This window comes from Trichechus manatus, unplaced genomic scaffold (assembly GCF_000243295.1).
Source record: "Trichechus manatus latirostris isolate Lorelei unplaced genomic scaffold, TriManLat1.0 scaffold00150, whole genome shotgun sequence".
Lineage (NCBI taxonomy): Eukaryota > Metazoa > Chordata > Mammalia > Sirenia > Trichechidae > Trichechus > Trichechus manatus.
This window is the reverse complement of record NW_004444086.1, coordinates 4,093,985-4,109,985: the sequence shown is the minus strand read 5'-3', so window position 1 is coordinate 4,109,985 and position 16,001 is coordinate 4,093,985.

Genomic DNA, 16,001 nt, shown 5'->3' with positions numbered 1-16,001 from the left:
GAGGGTGTAGGTGTGTAGGGACATGCACAGAGGGTGTAGATGTGTAGGGACGTGCACAGGGAGTGTAGGTGTGTAGGGACATGCACAAGGAGTGTAGTGATGTGCAAGATAAAGATGGGAGAAGGGCATTCTAGGTAGAATGGAGTGAGCAAGGACATGAAACAGCATGGTGTGTGCCTATGATGCTCAGCACTTGGCTATGGCTGAAGCCCCGAGTGGGAGGTGGTAGGTGATGGAGGCCAGGAGATGCTCAGGGAGAGAGCATGGAGGGAGAGGACTTCCCCTGAAGCTGTTCCCTTGTGAAGGAGATGCCTGATCCTTTCAAGAGCGATGATATTCCTCCCACAAGCCAGCAAGCTGGATGGTCACGTGTTTTGGGGATTATTTTAAGAAAAAGGGTCAATTTTCTGTACCCAGACCCCACCACGAAAGCCCAAACCTCCTTCTACATCCCTGAACAAGCCAGACAAGGGGCTGTCAGTCAGCTGGAAGAGTGGACGGAGACGGGAGCTCAGGAAGAAATCGATGGTTTGGGTATCATCTAAGATCTTAAGATCCCATTAGATGCTTCTCTGGACAATTCAAGCATCTCCCAAAAAGCTGTTTTGAGACTAAGCACATCATCTTAAATGGCTCTCACGAACCTGAGCACCAGGCAGCAGAGACACTGTATTTCCATCTCTTAAGACAAGTATAAAGAGATTAAAAGCTCATTTTCCCAGGTCACTACGAAGTTAGGCCCTCTATTACCGGACCGCCAACTCCCACGCACACCCCACCTCCTGCCCCAGACATGCGTTGTTACTATTCAGAGGAGAAAAAGAGTCTTCTCCAGTATTCACTCTCGAGCAAATCCAATACAGCCAAAATAAGGAGGGTGGAAAGATTTACAGAGTTTGCCTTCACCCAAGGAGTCCCTTGGTGGTTCAAACCATTAACACACTCATTTACTAACCGAAAGATTGAAGGTTCGAGTCCACCCAGAGACAATTCAAAAGAAAGCCCTGGCATCTACTTCCAAAATCTTAGCCATTGAGAACCCTATAGAGCAGAGTTCTACTCTGACACACATGGGGTTTCCATGAGTCGGAATTGACTCGATGGCAAGTGGGTTAACTACTTTATATCAGCAACAAAACTAGTGTTTGACACATCATTTGGGCACCATAGCCTAGCCAAGTTGACATATGAAACTAACCATCACACCCAGGGCAGCTAATTGGGGTCTTGACAAAAAGGATTCAGGGATCATGGACACTTGAGAAACCTGGGTCAAGCAAGATGAGAGAGTGCTCCTTACTGCCGATCTCCTTGGGGACATAAGTATGTTAACGAGCATCACAACCCTACCCAGAGGAGAACATTCTGTTCCACTCTCCAACCCTTCTCTCCAACACCCAGCACTAGCTGTTCCCTGAACACCCTGGGGAAGTGCTGCTGATTGTGTTCCCCATACTCTGTCTTTTTATGCCCAGGCCAATGCTTCTCATTATGAGCTCTAGTTTAAAAAAAAATAATTGCAGAAAACATTTCTTCCCAAAACTTTTAGTCTGTGAATTCTCTGTCTCTAACCAAACATGTATACACATCCTTATTTCTCCATTGAAATGGCTATTTAAGAGATTTGGTCCCTGGGGAAATAAACCTTCCACCACTCATCTGTTACTTTGTCCTATTGTGGTGGCTTGTGTGTTGCTATGATGCTGGAATCTATGCCATCATTATTACAAATTCCAGCAGGGTCACCCTTGGTAGAAAGTTTTCAGCAGAGCTTCCAGACTCAGACAGACTAGGAAGAAAGTCTTCCGAAAATCAGCCAATGAAAAGTTTATGGATCACAAAGGAATATTGTCGATATGGTGCAGGAAGAGGGGTCCTGGTGTTCCTGCTAACCCAGTGGTTGGCTGTTCAAACCCACCAGATGCTCCACGGGGAAAAAGACCTGGCAACTTCTCCCATAAAGACTGTGTTGTTATTGGGAGCCATCAAGTCAGTTCCAACTCCTAGCAACCCTATGTACAACAGAACGAAACACTGCCCATTCCTGCGCCATCCTCACAATCGTTGCTATGTTTGAGTCCATTGTTGCAGCCAGCCACTGTGTCACTCCATCTCATTGAGGGTCTTCCTCTTTTTGGTCGACCCTCTACTTTACCAAGCATGATGTCCTTCTCCAGGGACTGGTCCCACCTGATAACAGGTCCAAAGTATGTGAGATGAAGTCTTGCCATCCTTGCTTCTAAGGAGCTTTCTGGTTGTACTTCTTCCAAGACAAATTTGTTCATCCTTCTGGCAGTTTATGGAATATTCAATATTCTCGGCCAACACCACAATTCAAAGGCATCAGTTCTTCTTTGGTCTTCCTTATTCATTGTCCAGCTTTCACACGCATATGACGCAATTGAAAACACCATGATTTGGGTCAGGCGCACCTTAGTCCTTAAACTGACACCTTTGTTAGGTTTATATAAGCCAAAAACAGTTGCCTATACAATAGCAAATAATGAGGCCAGTGACTGTAGCAGATGCAGCCTCAAAGTTGAGAAGGCCAAGGACACAATGAAGGTCAATGCTTCTGTATATACAAGGACCAGACAAACTTCAATAGATGTTCTTATTCAAATATGGGAAGAATGGGAGGCACACAGCAGTCACTGGTCCATAGCAGTCCTAAAATCCTATTGGGTAGACATTGTGGGGTTTCTACCATGAGATGGAGAATGTTCTCTGAAGAAGCCCTGGCTCTGCTCCCTGGGAGTAGCTCCCAGTCCATTGTTTTCTGTGGCCTTTCACTCTACATTCTGGAAAGTTCTCCCTTTTCTTATTTTCCTCCTTGGTTACATTGGAAAAAGCCATTGGAGAATGTTCTATTTGAGAAGACTGCACATCTTTCTCAGACTGCTTCCTGCACATAGAAATTAGGAGGTTCAAGGATCACTTTTAAGGAGCACTGGTGACTCAATGGATAAGTCCTCGACTCCTTACTGAAAGATTGGCAGTTTGAATCCACCAGCCACTCTGTGGAAGAAAAGACCTAGGGATCCGCTCCCATAAAAATTACAGCCTGTAATTGCCTCCATGAACAGCTCCCTCCTTTGTCATGAGACCAGAAGATCTGGATGGTGCCTGGCTACCATTACTAAATATTTTGATTAAAGATTCTATAGATAATCCTGATCAAAGTGGTGGGGGGGATGCAGAACAGAATTCAAACTTTCATGGACTCCAGACTTTCTGGAGCCATGGAGGCTGGATGAACCCCTGAAACTATTGCCCTAAGATAATCTTTAAGCCTTAAACTGAAAATATTCCCTAAAGTCTTCTTAAAACCAAACAATAGTTTAGCTTAACTAATAAAGAATGTCTGTCTTAAGCATTGTGCTCTTTCAAGATCTATCTGTATGGAATCAAACTGACAACAGTAAGTCGAAAGATTAGATAGGAAACTTAGGGGGCAGTTAGTTTATGTTAATGCGGCAGGAACAACTTGGAAAAGGAAGCTGAGCATGGTTCCACAGCTCAAAGAATGTGATCAATGTCGCTGAATTGTACATGTAGAAACAGTTCAGTTGGTGTATGGTCTCCTGTGTGTGTTCTTAACAAAATAAATAAATTTTTTTTAAAAAAGACTACAGCCTAGGAAACTCTATGGGGAAATTCTACTCTGTCATACAGAGCCCCTGCGTCAGAATTGACTAGACAGCACTCAACATCAACAAAAAGGGTCACGTTTAATCTAGAATAATCAAGGGCTGGGAACTCTTTTGATGGTACAACTCTCTCAAAAACATAATTGGTATTTTATTATTTTATTGCAAATAGCAGCAACCATAGTCTTTTCAGAGAAATGCCTTTCTCTCTTAACTATGAATGCTTAATCTGTCAGGATTCTAAGGAAGAGCCACACCTTTCTACTTTTTTTTCCCTGTGCCATTTTGTCCAGCTGAAGGATTTGCTGGGGTAGTGCCAATGGTTAACATGCTCAGCTGCTGACCAAAAGTTTGGAAGTTCGAGTCCAGCCAGCAGCACCTCAGAAGAAAGCCTGGCTATCTACTTCAGAAATATTAGCCATTGAAAACCCTTTGGAGTACAGTTCTACTCTGACACACATGGGGTCACCATGAGTTGGAGTCAACTCAACAACAACTGGCGAAACTTAATTGATTTGAAAATTGAACGAAGAGCATGACAGTTACACCCTTGATTTATTCCCAGCCATGATTTCTGTAAAATAAAATTACAAGTTTTGCTTTATGAAAACAGAAAGAGATCTCTTACCCACGACACTAAAGATCATCTTGTTAAATGTTAAAAGCTTATGTACTGTAATAAATAATCTTTAATGCCTATAGCTATGCTTTTAACTATAAGTAATCTTGAGAAGTAGCTCATTTATTTTCTACATCATTGTACCTAGATAATCAGGCTTAATGACACCAAAGAGGGCCTGGTTTCACCATTCATTAACTTTCACTTAAAATTTACTTTTTCACCTAGAAGAACTAGATGGTGCCCGGCTACCATTACTGACCACTCTGACAGGGATCACAATAGAGAGTCCCTGCCAGAGTGGGAGAAAAATGTAGAGCAAAATTCCAATTCACAAAAAAGAGCAGACTTACTGGTCTGACACACTAGAGAAACCTCCGAGACTAGGGTCCCCAGACACCCTATTAACTCAGAGCTGAAGTCACTCCCAAAGTCTACCTTTCAGCCAAAGATTAGACAGGCCTATAAAAGAAATAGTAACATATGTGAGGAACATGCCTCTCGGTTCAATCAAGTATATGAGAACAAATGGGCAACATCTACCCAAAAGCAAAGACGAGAAGGCAGAAAATGACATGAAAATTGGACAAATGGACACGGGAACCCAGGGTGGAAAGGGGAGAGTGCCAACACATTTCAGAGATTGCACTCAATGTCACAAAAAAATCTGTGTATAAATTTTTGAATGAGAAACTAATTTGTGCATGTAAACTTTCACCTAAAGCACAATAAAATTAAAAAAACAAAAAACAACTTACTCTTTCGGAAAATAAAGCTTAATTAACATCTCCTGTTTCTAAGACTCCAGAGGTCTTATAACCACAGCTCACTGATCTTGTGATTGTCTTGTAATTGTTTAGCATGGTTTCTATTTCAACTTTGATAACGTTTGAATGCATGCTACTCTCTTATAAGATTTTTGTATTCTAACATAATTGTCAACCAATCAAAGTTTTTGTTCAAAGTTCCTAATAAATTAATTGTATGTAAGGACTCTGAAAAGCTTAATTAATTGGAGCACTAATCTGATCCATGATAATGTACTGCCCAATTTGCAAATTGTCTATTAAATCCTTATATCAATCTGTTAATGGTATTCTGAGTTGTTTACTTTTGACACTTATAATTGACATTTGTCATCAAAAGCTTTCTCAGTTTCACCTTTTACTAGTTAGAGATGAGAAGCATTTGTATCTTTCAACCCTCAAAGTCCCAGAATTCCTGGACTCTCTCTATTCCTATTCATACTTCCATGCAAATTGCTCAATTCTTTTCTGAGCTCGTATGAAAACGAGGCCATATCAGTGTTAGGTGTCCCTTACACCAACCACTTTTAAGATGTAAAATGAGCAGATTAGACCCGGAGAGGTAATGAGAGATGAGGGAAGATAGATGCCACACCACATGAAGATCACCAAAGAACTGAGGAACAGAAGCTGAAAAGAGACAAGGGCCTTCCCCCAGAGCCAACAGAGAAAGACCTTCCCCTAGAGCTGGTACCCTGAATTCAGACTTCTAGCCTCCAAAACAGTGAGAAAATAAGTTTCTGTTTGTTAAAGGCAACCATTTGTGGTATTTCTGTTATAGCAGCACTAGATAACTAAGACTGTACTACCAACATTCCAAAACATGTGGAGTACAGTTCTACTCTGATGCCCATGAGTTGCCATGAGTCAGAATCGACTCGACAACAACTGGTTATACGTATACTGAGATGCTTTCCCAGTGTCTCTTTGGTCTTAAAAGCAGACTATTTTGCTTATTCTTACAATGGATGGCGTGAATGTCCCAGTATAGACTCATACAATACCAAGTGCCAAAGTGTGTTTACACGTGCACACACGTGTGTGTGTGTGTGTGTGTGTGTGCCTGCATGTGTGCACATTGCATGTTGTTGGAATCAGGCATGGCAGATCACCACCAGGCCATACATCAGGTAAGTAACAGAAAGAATGCTGGGACCCAAGTCTCTCACGTAGACCCCCATTAAGCCCCTTCCCTCTCTTGTCTGCACAATGACTGTGATGAAGTCATTGACGGTTCGCCAGAACTGCTGTGGACGGGAGATGAAGGCAGCAGCCTCTTTGGAAGGAAGCACTGAAAGTTGCATTTGCAGAGAAGTTTACATAAAAGTGAGAACACACCAATGGTCCATATCAATGAGTTGGGTTCGTGGAGATTGTAGAATGAGTCTAGAGTCTTTACCCCAGCTCCACCTTGCTCTCCTGCTGCTGGGATTTCCTCTCTGTAGAGAGGGAGAGGAACTCCCATATGATCCTGTTTACTCTGGATCTACAAAAACTGGAAATGAGTTACGCTGACAGTCAGGGAAAAATTAGAGGTTTCTGTTCTTCTGCAACGGCATTAAATAAGTTGAAGGCAACATGGTGTGATGGGGAGAGGGCAGGCATTCTGGCTCTAACTCCTCCTTATAGTATCCACTGCAGCATCTACCATACATCCAGCTACGTGTACACTTTATCTCTAGTCATCTTAGAGTGGATATCGTTGTTGTTGTTAGCTGCCATCACATTGGCTCTTGACTCCTTTGCCATCGCCTTGATCAGTTGCAGATCAGATTGTTGTGATCCATAGTGTTTTCATTGGCTGATTTTTGGAAGTCGACTTCCAGGCCTTTCTTCCTAGTCCATCTAGTCTGAAATCTTTGCTGAAACCTGTTCAGCAACATGGAAACCTCCAATGACAGACAGGTGGTGGCTGCACAAGAGGTGCATTGGCTAGGAATCTAACCCAGGTCTCCTGCACAGAAGGCAAGAATTCTTCCACTGAACCGCCACCGCCCTCTGAATGGATGTCAGTCTCTCCATTTTCCAGGCAGGAAAACTCAGGCCCAGAGACACTAAGTCACTTGCTCAGGAACACAGGTTATAAGTGATTAAGCCTGAATTAGAACTGGAGATTCAGACTTCCCAATCCCTGTCACTTTCATAACACTACCTGACTTAGTTGATTTAACTTCTTTGATCCTCAACTTTTTCCAACTGCAAAACGGGACAGCTGGACCAGCAAATCTCTAAGGCCCTTTTTTCTTCCGGGACTCTATGTCTCTAAGGATAAGTGTAAGAAAATTCCTTTGCATGTAGCACTTTCCAATTTGAATGCCCTGTCATGCTCATTATCTCTAATCACTGCAGCCAGAAGCCTGAAAAGAAATGCATAGATTGACAAGCTTAGGTGGGGGAGAGGGTGAAGAAACAGCCCTCTTTACATAATAATTCCCACTATGATTTGTTTATAAATAACCCATGAAGACAATATAAGGCTTCTCTAGCCAACCCTGATTGTAGTGGCAGCTAGGATACAGTGCCTGATTAGGGAGGTGCACTTCTGATTCAGCTGGGCAAGGTGTTCTGCATAAATTAAGTATTTAGGTTGATGGCTAAAGCCAGCTGATGGGACCCAGCAACATGCGAGTGGAGCCTCGAGTAACTTCTCAGAAGGTAGAAGACAATGGCATTCCAAGGCCAATGTTTAGTGAGGTACCCTTTTTTTTTTTTCCGGTTGCCGTGAAATCAATTCCAACTCATAGCAACCCCATGTGTGCCAGAGTAGAAATGCATTCCATAAGGTTTTCAGTGGATGATTCTTTTTTCGGAAATAGATCACCAAGCCCTTCTTCCAAGGCACCTCTGGGAGGACGTGAACCTCCAAACTTTCAGTTGGCACCCAAGGGCGTTAACTATTTTCACCACCCGGGGACTCTGAGGTACCCAAAGGGAGCTCCAGTTGCTTCCCTCTGTACCTGCATCCTTGAGACACCCTGCTGTTTGGATGCACCAGACCCATCCTGGCTAAAATCCCTCTAAAGAACCAGAAAAGGGAGAGGTACAAAAATAAATCTCACTTGCTGTTCTCCCAATGGACTAGGCAGCCTTCATTTCTCCATCCCATAAGCTTTCATTTAGGTCGTATCCTATGCCAGGCACTGTACTAGTGCTCCGGGGACTAGAAATAAAATGGGAAAATACGAACTGTCTTCCTTTGTTTATGTTGTCATAACAGAAATACCACAAGTGAGTAGCTTTAAAGACTAGAAATTTTATTTTCTCCTAGTTCTGGAGACTAAATGTTCAAATCAGGGTCCTGACCATGGCAATACCTTCCTTGTTGGTGGGCATTTCTTTGGTTCCTCAGCTGCTTGGCTTTCCTTGGTTTGTAGATGATGATCACATGGTGTCTGTCTTCCCCCAAGTGTGTGTCTCTGTGTTCAATTTGTTCTTTTTATAACTCAGGAGTGATTAGATTTAGAACCTACCCAACTCAGGTATGATCTAATTAACATACCAAAGAAAACCCTGTTTCCAAAGAAGACTATATCCACACGTATAAGGGTTAGAATCCCAGGACATATTTTGGGGAACCATAATTCAATCCATTAACACTTCCTGTGAGCAGTGATTGCCTAGGATATGTGTATAAAGAATTTTAAAACAATGGAGAAAGTGCCTTAAGAAAAATGTCCACTGCTGTGGACAGACAAAGCAGGCAGAAACTTGCGGCTAGGGAATCAGGGAAGGTTCCCAGGAGGAGGGAACATTTTACTTGGGCTTGGAATGAGCATCACAGAAAGAAGTTTGTGGACAATTCATACCACCAGTCCAGCTGTGAAGGTGTAGGCTTACAGATGTCTCTGCCAGAGCTAGTACACACGTGGACCAGGGACCAGAGATAGGTTCCTGCCAGGCTGGGGGAGTTTCCATCAGTACCCATCTCAGCTCCACTGTCTGTCTTCATACTTTGGTCCAGACCTGTCGTGGAAAGAGCAGGGGCCGTGTGGGTCAATCAAACCAGGGTTTGATTAAGAAAGTGACTTGACTGCTGAATCTCAGCTGCCCCGTATGTAAACTGGGGGTAGTGATACCTGCTTTACAGGGTATCTGTAACAGAAATGCCACAAGTGGGTGGCTTTAAAGAACAGAAGCTTATTTTCTCACAGTTTTGTAGGCTTAAAGTCCAAATCAGGGTCTGGGCTTTGTTGATTCCTTCCCTGTTAGTAGCCCCTGGTATTCCTTCATTCATTGGCTTATAGACGATATTCACATGGCATCTGTCTTCCTCTGCGTGTATGTTTCTGTCTCTGTGCTTTTTTTTTTTTTTATAACTCAGAAGTGATTAGATTTAGGACCCACTCTACATTGGTAGGAAACCCTGGTGGCATAGTGGTTAAGTGCTACAGCTGCTAATCAAAAGGTCGACAGTTCAAATCCACCAGGTGCTCCTTGGAAACTCTATGGGTCAGGTCTACTCTGTCCTGTAGGGTCACTATGAGTCGGAATCGACTCGAAGGCAGCAAATTCTACATTGGTAGGGCCTCATTAACATAACAAAGGAATCCCCTATTTCCACATGGGATCACACCCACAGGTACAAGGAACAGGAATTCAACATATATTTTTTGGTGTGGACACACTTCAGTCCGTTACAGAGATTGTGAGAATTAAAATAGTTCTTGCCAGCACCCAGGAAGGGTTGAGATCCCCTGGGGGCCCCTCATGACCTCCTGTTATGGATTGAGTTGTGTCCCCTCCCCCGCAAAAAATAGATGTTATAAATCTTATACATGTGGAAGTAATCCCATTTGGGAATAAAGTTTTCCTTGTTATGTTAATGAGACCATATCAGTGTATGAAGTCTTAAGTCAATCACTTTTGAGATATAAAATGAGCAGATTAGGTACAGAAGCAAGGAAGCACAGATGGGGGAAGACAGATGCCACGCCACATGAAGATCACCAACGAATCAAGGGACAGAAGGTGAAAAGAGACAAGGACCTTCCCCTAGAGCTGACAGAGAGAGAAAGCTTTCCCCTAGAGCCAGTGTCCTGAGTTCGGACTTTTAGCCTCCTAATTGTGAGAAAGGAGCCTGGTGGTACAATGGTTAAGCACGCTGCTGCTAACTGAACCCACCAGCCACTCCGAGGGAGAAAGACCTGGTGATCTGCTTCCATAAAGATTACAGCCTAGGAAACCCCATGGGGCAGTTCTACTCTGTCTTATAGGGTTGCCATGATTCAGAATCGACTCAATGGCACACAACGACAACAACAAACTGTGAGAAAATAAATTTCTGTTTGTTAAAGCCACGCCCTTGTTATAGCAGCACTAGGTAACTAAGACACCTCTTGTGCACCCCTCTGGTACTGCAGTTATCATAGTGAGGGTGCCTTTAGGGGCAATGACACTATCTAAATCTTCTCTAAATCCCTGGTGCTTAGAGAATTCCCGACAGCTAATAGGCGCTTATTATGGATTGAATTGTGTCCCTAAAAAATATTTATTGTAAATCCTAACTCCTATACCTGTGGTTGTAATCTCAATTAGGAATGGGTTTTCTTTGTTATGTTAATGAGATAGTATTAGTGTAGGGTGTGTCTTAAATCAATCTCTTTTGAGATATAAAAGAGATTAAACAAGCAAGCAAGAGAGCAGATATGGGAGAAGATAGATGCCATGCCACATGAAGATCACCAAGCAGCCAAGAAACAAAAGCCGAGAAGAGACAAGGACCTTCCCCCAGAGAAAAATCTTCCCCTAGAGTAAGTGCCCTGAATTTGGACTTCTAGCCTCCTAACTGTGAGAAAATAAATTCCTCCTTGTTAAAACCACCAAAAAAAAAAAAAAACACCAAACCAAACTGTCTTAGTTATCTAGTGCTGCTATAACAGAAATACCACAAGTGGCTGGCTTTAACGAAGAGAAATTTATTCTCTCACAGTCTAGAAGGCTAGAAGTCCGAATTCATGATGCCAGCTCCAAGGGAAGGCTTTCTCTCTCTGTTGGCTCTGGGGGAAGGTCTTTGTCATCTGTCTTCCCCAGTTGAGGAGCTTCTCATCACAGGGACCCCAGCTCCAAAGGACACACTATTCTCCTAGCTTTTATTTCTTGGTGATATGAGGTCCCCATGTCTCTCACCTTGCTTCTCTCTTTTATATCTCAAAAGAGATTGGCGTAAAATCTGATCTTGTAGTTTGAGTCGTGCCTCATTAACATAACTGCCACTAATCCCATCTCATCAATATCATAGATATAGGATTTACAACACTTCGGGAAATCACAGCAGATGGAAAAATGGTGGACAATCACACAATACTGGGAATCATGGCCCAACCAAGTTGACAGATATTTTGGCAGGACACAAGTCAATCCATGACGCAAACCTGTTGCCTCAAGCAGATTTTGACTCATAATAATCCTGTAGGATAGAGTAGAACTGCCCCAAAGTGTTTTTAAGGCTGTAAACTTTACAGAAGCAGAGTGCCACATCTTTCTCCCACAGATCATTTGGGTGGATTAGAACTGCTGACCTTTCAGATAGCAGCTGAGAGCTTACCAATTGCCACCAGGGCTCCTACTTAAAGCCGCTGACTTGTGGTATTTCTGTTATAGTAGCACAAGATAACCAAGATGACGCTCAAGAAACATTTGATGATACTGCTAGATACCTGGGTAGATTGTGTTACTGGTCAGCCAACATGTGCTTTTCCTTTTATTTTTCACGATTCAGGAAGTTAGAAGTCTGAATTCAGGGTGTGGCTGGGGTGGGTCTAGTTTAGCTTCTAGTAGTTGCCAGCAATCCTTGTGGATACATCTGTCTCCATCATCTGTCTCCCTCTTCCTCCTGCATGTGTCTGTGCGTCCACTGTGTTCTTTTTATAACTCAGAAGTAGGACACACCCTACTCAGGAATGGCCTAAATAACATAATAAAGAAAACCCTATTTCCAAACAGAATCGTATTTACAGGTACTTGTTAGTTGTCATCAAGTCAGCCCCAGCTCATGGTGACCTTATGTATAACACAGTAAGACAGTGCCTAGTCCTGTGCCATCTTCACAATCATTGCTATATTTGAGTCCATTGCTTCAGCCACGGTGTCAATCCATCTCACCAAGGGCCTCCCTTGCCTTCACCGAGCCTCCACTTTACCAACCTTGATATTCTTTTCTAGTGATTTATTGATACAGAGGCCAGAATTTCAATACATGTTTTTGGGGGGAGGGATCACAATTCAATCCATGACACTGACTCATGCATTATAAGTATAAAGTTAATTCAGTACTTACAATGGGCCAGGTATTATTCTAAGTGCTTTCTATAGAGTATCCCATCTCACCCTTATAACATCACATGGTTTGAATTATTGCCATTCAAAGGATTAGGAAACTGAGGCACAAGTTGTTCCCAAGGTCATGTAACTAGTAAGTGGGATAGCAGGGAGTCTAAACTATCAACCTGACTCCAGAGCCTGAGGGGTATAACCACTCTGACATACTGTCCCCCAATGAGTTAACCAATCAATCAATCAATATATCTATTAGTCAGGCTGGTGCTCTACCCTGAACCCCAGCTGTGTGGTTGTATGACTGCTGTTCTTCTTGGATTGTCCTGGTTAAACAGCCCCTGCCCTGGGCCCCATTCCCTAGCCCAAGGCTGGAGTCTTACCTCCCGTGGACAGAGTTCCTGAATGCCCCACTGACCCTCAAGAAGAGATGCTCCAGATTCTCAGACCACCTGTCAGGAAGCTGCTGGGTTGCTGGCCACCTACAGGAGCCCTCAAATTTCCAGAATCACTCTCTGGCATTGCCCAGTTTCCATGCCATTGGGTCCACCTTACCTTAGCAGTCAGTCAGAGACCAAGAGAAAAGACAGCGTACAAGAATTTTCATAACATTTTTATTCATACGAGCCAAAAAGTAAAAAAAAAAACCATTGTCCACAAACAAGAAAGTAGAAAAACAAACTGTGGAATATTCATACAACTGAATACTTAACAGTTGCCATGGAGTTGACTCCAACTCATGGCGACCCTGTATCAATGTAGAATTGTGCTCCATAGGGGTTTCATGGCTGATTTTTCAGAAGTAGATCACCAGGCCTTTCTTCCAAGGCACCTCTGAGTGGATGCAAACCTCCAACCTTTCAATTAGAAGCCAAGGGTTTAACCTTTTGCACCACCAGGGACTCCTAACTGAATACTAAAACCCCAACTTTAAAAAAAAAAATTGTTAAAGCTGTTCATGTCCTTATTCCTGGAACCTATGAATATTATGTCACATGGAAAAGATGTGATTAAGTTGAGTGCTGTTGAGTCAGTTCCAACTCATAGTGACCATATGTACAACAGAACAAAACACTGCCCAGTCCTGCACCATCCTCACAGTCATTGCTATGTTTGAGCCCATTGTTGCAGCCACTGTGTCAATCCATCTCAGTGAGGGTCTTCCTCTCTTTCCCTGACCCTCTATTTTACCAAGCATGATGTCCTCCAAGGGCTTGTCCTCCTGATGACATGTCCAAAGTACATGAGGTGAAATCTCACCATCTTCACTTCCAAGGAGCATTCTGACTACTTCTTCCAAGACAAATCTCTGTGTGTTAATATACATGTATGGAAATACAGGACTGAAAGCATATACAATAAAACAGTAATAGCAGTTCATTTTGAGGGGTGCAGGTATGAGTCATTTTTACCTTGGAAGCTTTTCTGTATTTTCCAATTGTGCTATTGAACATGTGTTCTTTATATAAACAAGGACAAATAACCAATATAATAGGAAATAGTTGTAGAATATTAATAGCCTGCCTTTTTAAGATAAAAATTTTGTGAATGGTTTCCCATGTTTCATGTGGAATAGTGGGAAGCAGGTAAGGGGGCGGAGGGCTGGGAATGGCTGTTAGGTAGAGGAACCACTATGTCTGCCCCTGGATTGAAAGGAAAACAAGGTGAGAGGCTGGAGAGGCATTTCAGCTAAAGTGTATGTTTGTATGGAACTGGCCATTGAAAGGAAAGCTGGTGTGTGTAGATTTTTTAATTGCTGTTTCCTCTGGCTAAAAATACTCTAGCATAATGGGTGGAGGGGTTAGGAAGGCAGAGGGAAAGATACGTATAGCGCAGGTTGGATGTTGATTTGGACTCTCCAGCTGGGTATCAGAGATCCCCCCTTCGACCATCTGCCCAGTTGCCCACCTGCAAATTCAAGGAGTTGTCCAGCGCTCAGCTGAGTTTGCAGAAGGTCCATTCATTCAGGGCATGAAACATCTGTCCAAAGTATCCACATTAGAGTGAGCCAACCAGCTCGGACACATTCGTCTAAGTGATTTGTTGTGATTCCTTTGTGAGCTCTCGTATTTCTTATTTGATTTATAACACTAGAGTTTGAAACACTCTGACAAAGCAAGGTTTGGGGTTAGGCCTGCGAGGTCAGAGGAGCAATCCTCCAGCCAAACCAGTCACACTAGGCTGTCCTGGTCACACTAAAGAGACAGCCTGGAGCAGGGAGATAAGTACTGCTCAGAGAGGTAGGAGCTAGCCAGCGCACCCTGGCTCTGCCACTGGCATAGATATGATCATGGGAAACTCTCTCTGAGCCTCAGTTTACCCAGTTGTAAAAGACCCACATAGGGACAGTCAAGGATTACATGAATTAATGTGTAGAAAGTGCAAGGCACAGGACCTGAAACACACCAGGTGCTCAGTAAATGATCCCTGGTACGTCATCACCATTTCCATCATCATTATCATCATCACCACAATCACCACCATCATCATCACCATCACCATCATCATCACCACCACCATCACCACCACCGTCATCATCACCATCAGTGATATTAATCCCATATTGCACCCCTGATAGTTGTCAGTTGAGTTTGTAGCAGTCACCTACCCTCTTTTCTATGCCAGGCAAGGTACTGAGCACTGGGCACACTAAGACCAATATGACAGTGGCTCTACCCTTGAGGTATCCATAGTCCTTGGCATCATGAGGTGGCAGAACTAGATTTTCAGAGGTGTGACAAATCCTCAGAAACCCTTTTAAGCAACTGAAAGTATTTTCTGTGGTTGCTGAAATAAATTGCCACAAACCTGCAGGCTTAAAGCAAGAGAAATTTAATCTCTCACAGTTCTGGAGGCCAGAAGTCAGAAGTCAATTCCACTGGGCTGCAGTCAAGGTGTCAGCAGCTCCCTCCAGAGGGGAAAATCCATTTCTTGCCTCTTCCAGCTTCTGGTGGCTAAGGTGTTCCTTGGCTTCATCTTCAAAACCTCTCTTTTTATGCTGAGGTTGTCACATCACTTTCTCTCTTCGGTAGTAGTATCTACCTCTGCTCACTCTTATAAGCATATTTAGGATTACATTTAGCATCCTTTGGGATAACCAGGGGTAATCTCCCCATCTCAAGATTCTTAACTTAATCACATCTTTTGCCATGTGAGATAATATTCATAAGTTCCAGGAATAAGGACATGAACATCTTTGATAATTTTAAAAAAAAGTTGTCTTCAAGTTGATACTGTCTCATGGAGTCCCTAGGTGGTGCAAACATTTAACGTGCTAGGCAGCTAACCAAAATGTTGGAGGTTTAAGTCCACACAGAAGTGCCTCAGAAGAAAGGCCTGGTGATCTACTTGCAAAAAATCAACCATTGAAAATCCTCTTGAGCACAGTTCTACACTGAGACACATGGGGTCACCATGGACATCTTCAGGGCCCATTATTTAGCCTACCACAGCAACCAAAGCTTATTTTGTTATCCATTCCCCTACATAGTACCCACTCTCTGTGTTCTCAATCCTAAAATCCAGTAGCCCATGCTTTGCGAGCCACCTTCCCCTTCCCCCTATCATAATACAACTAGCCACACTACCCCTCTGGATTAAAAAGAAACAGAAAATTCTTAGCCACAACATAGGAGCAAAGGATCAGAAACTAGT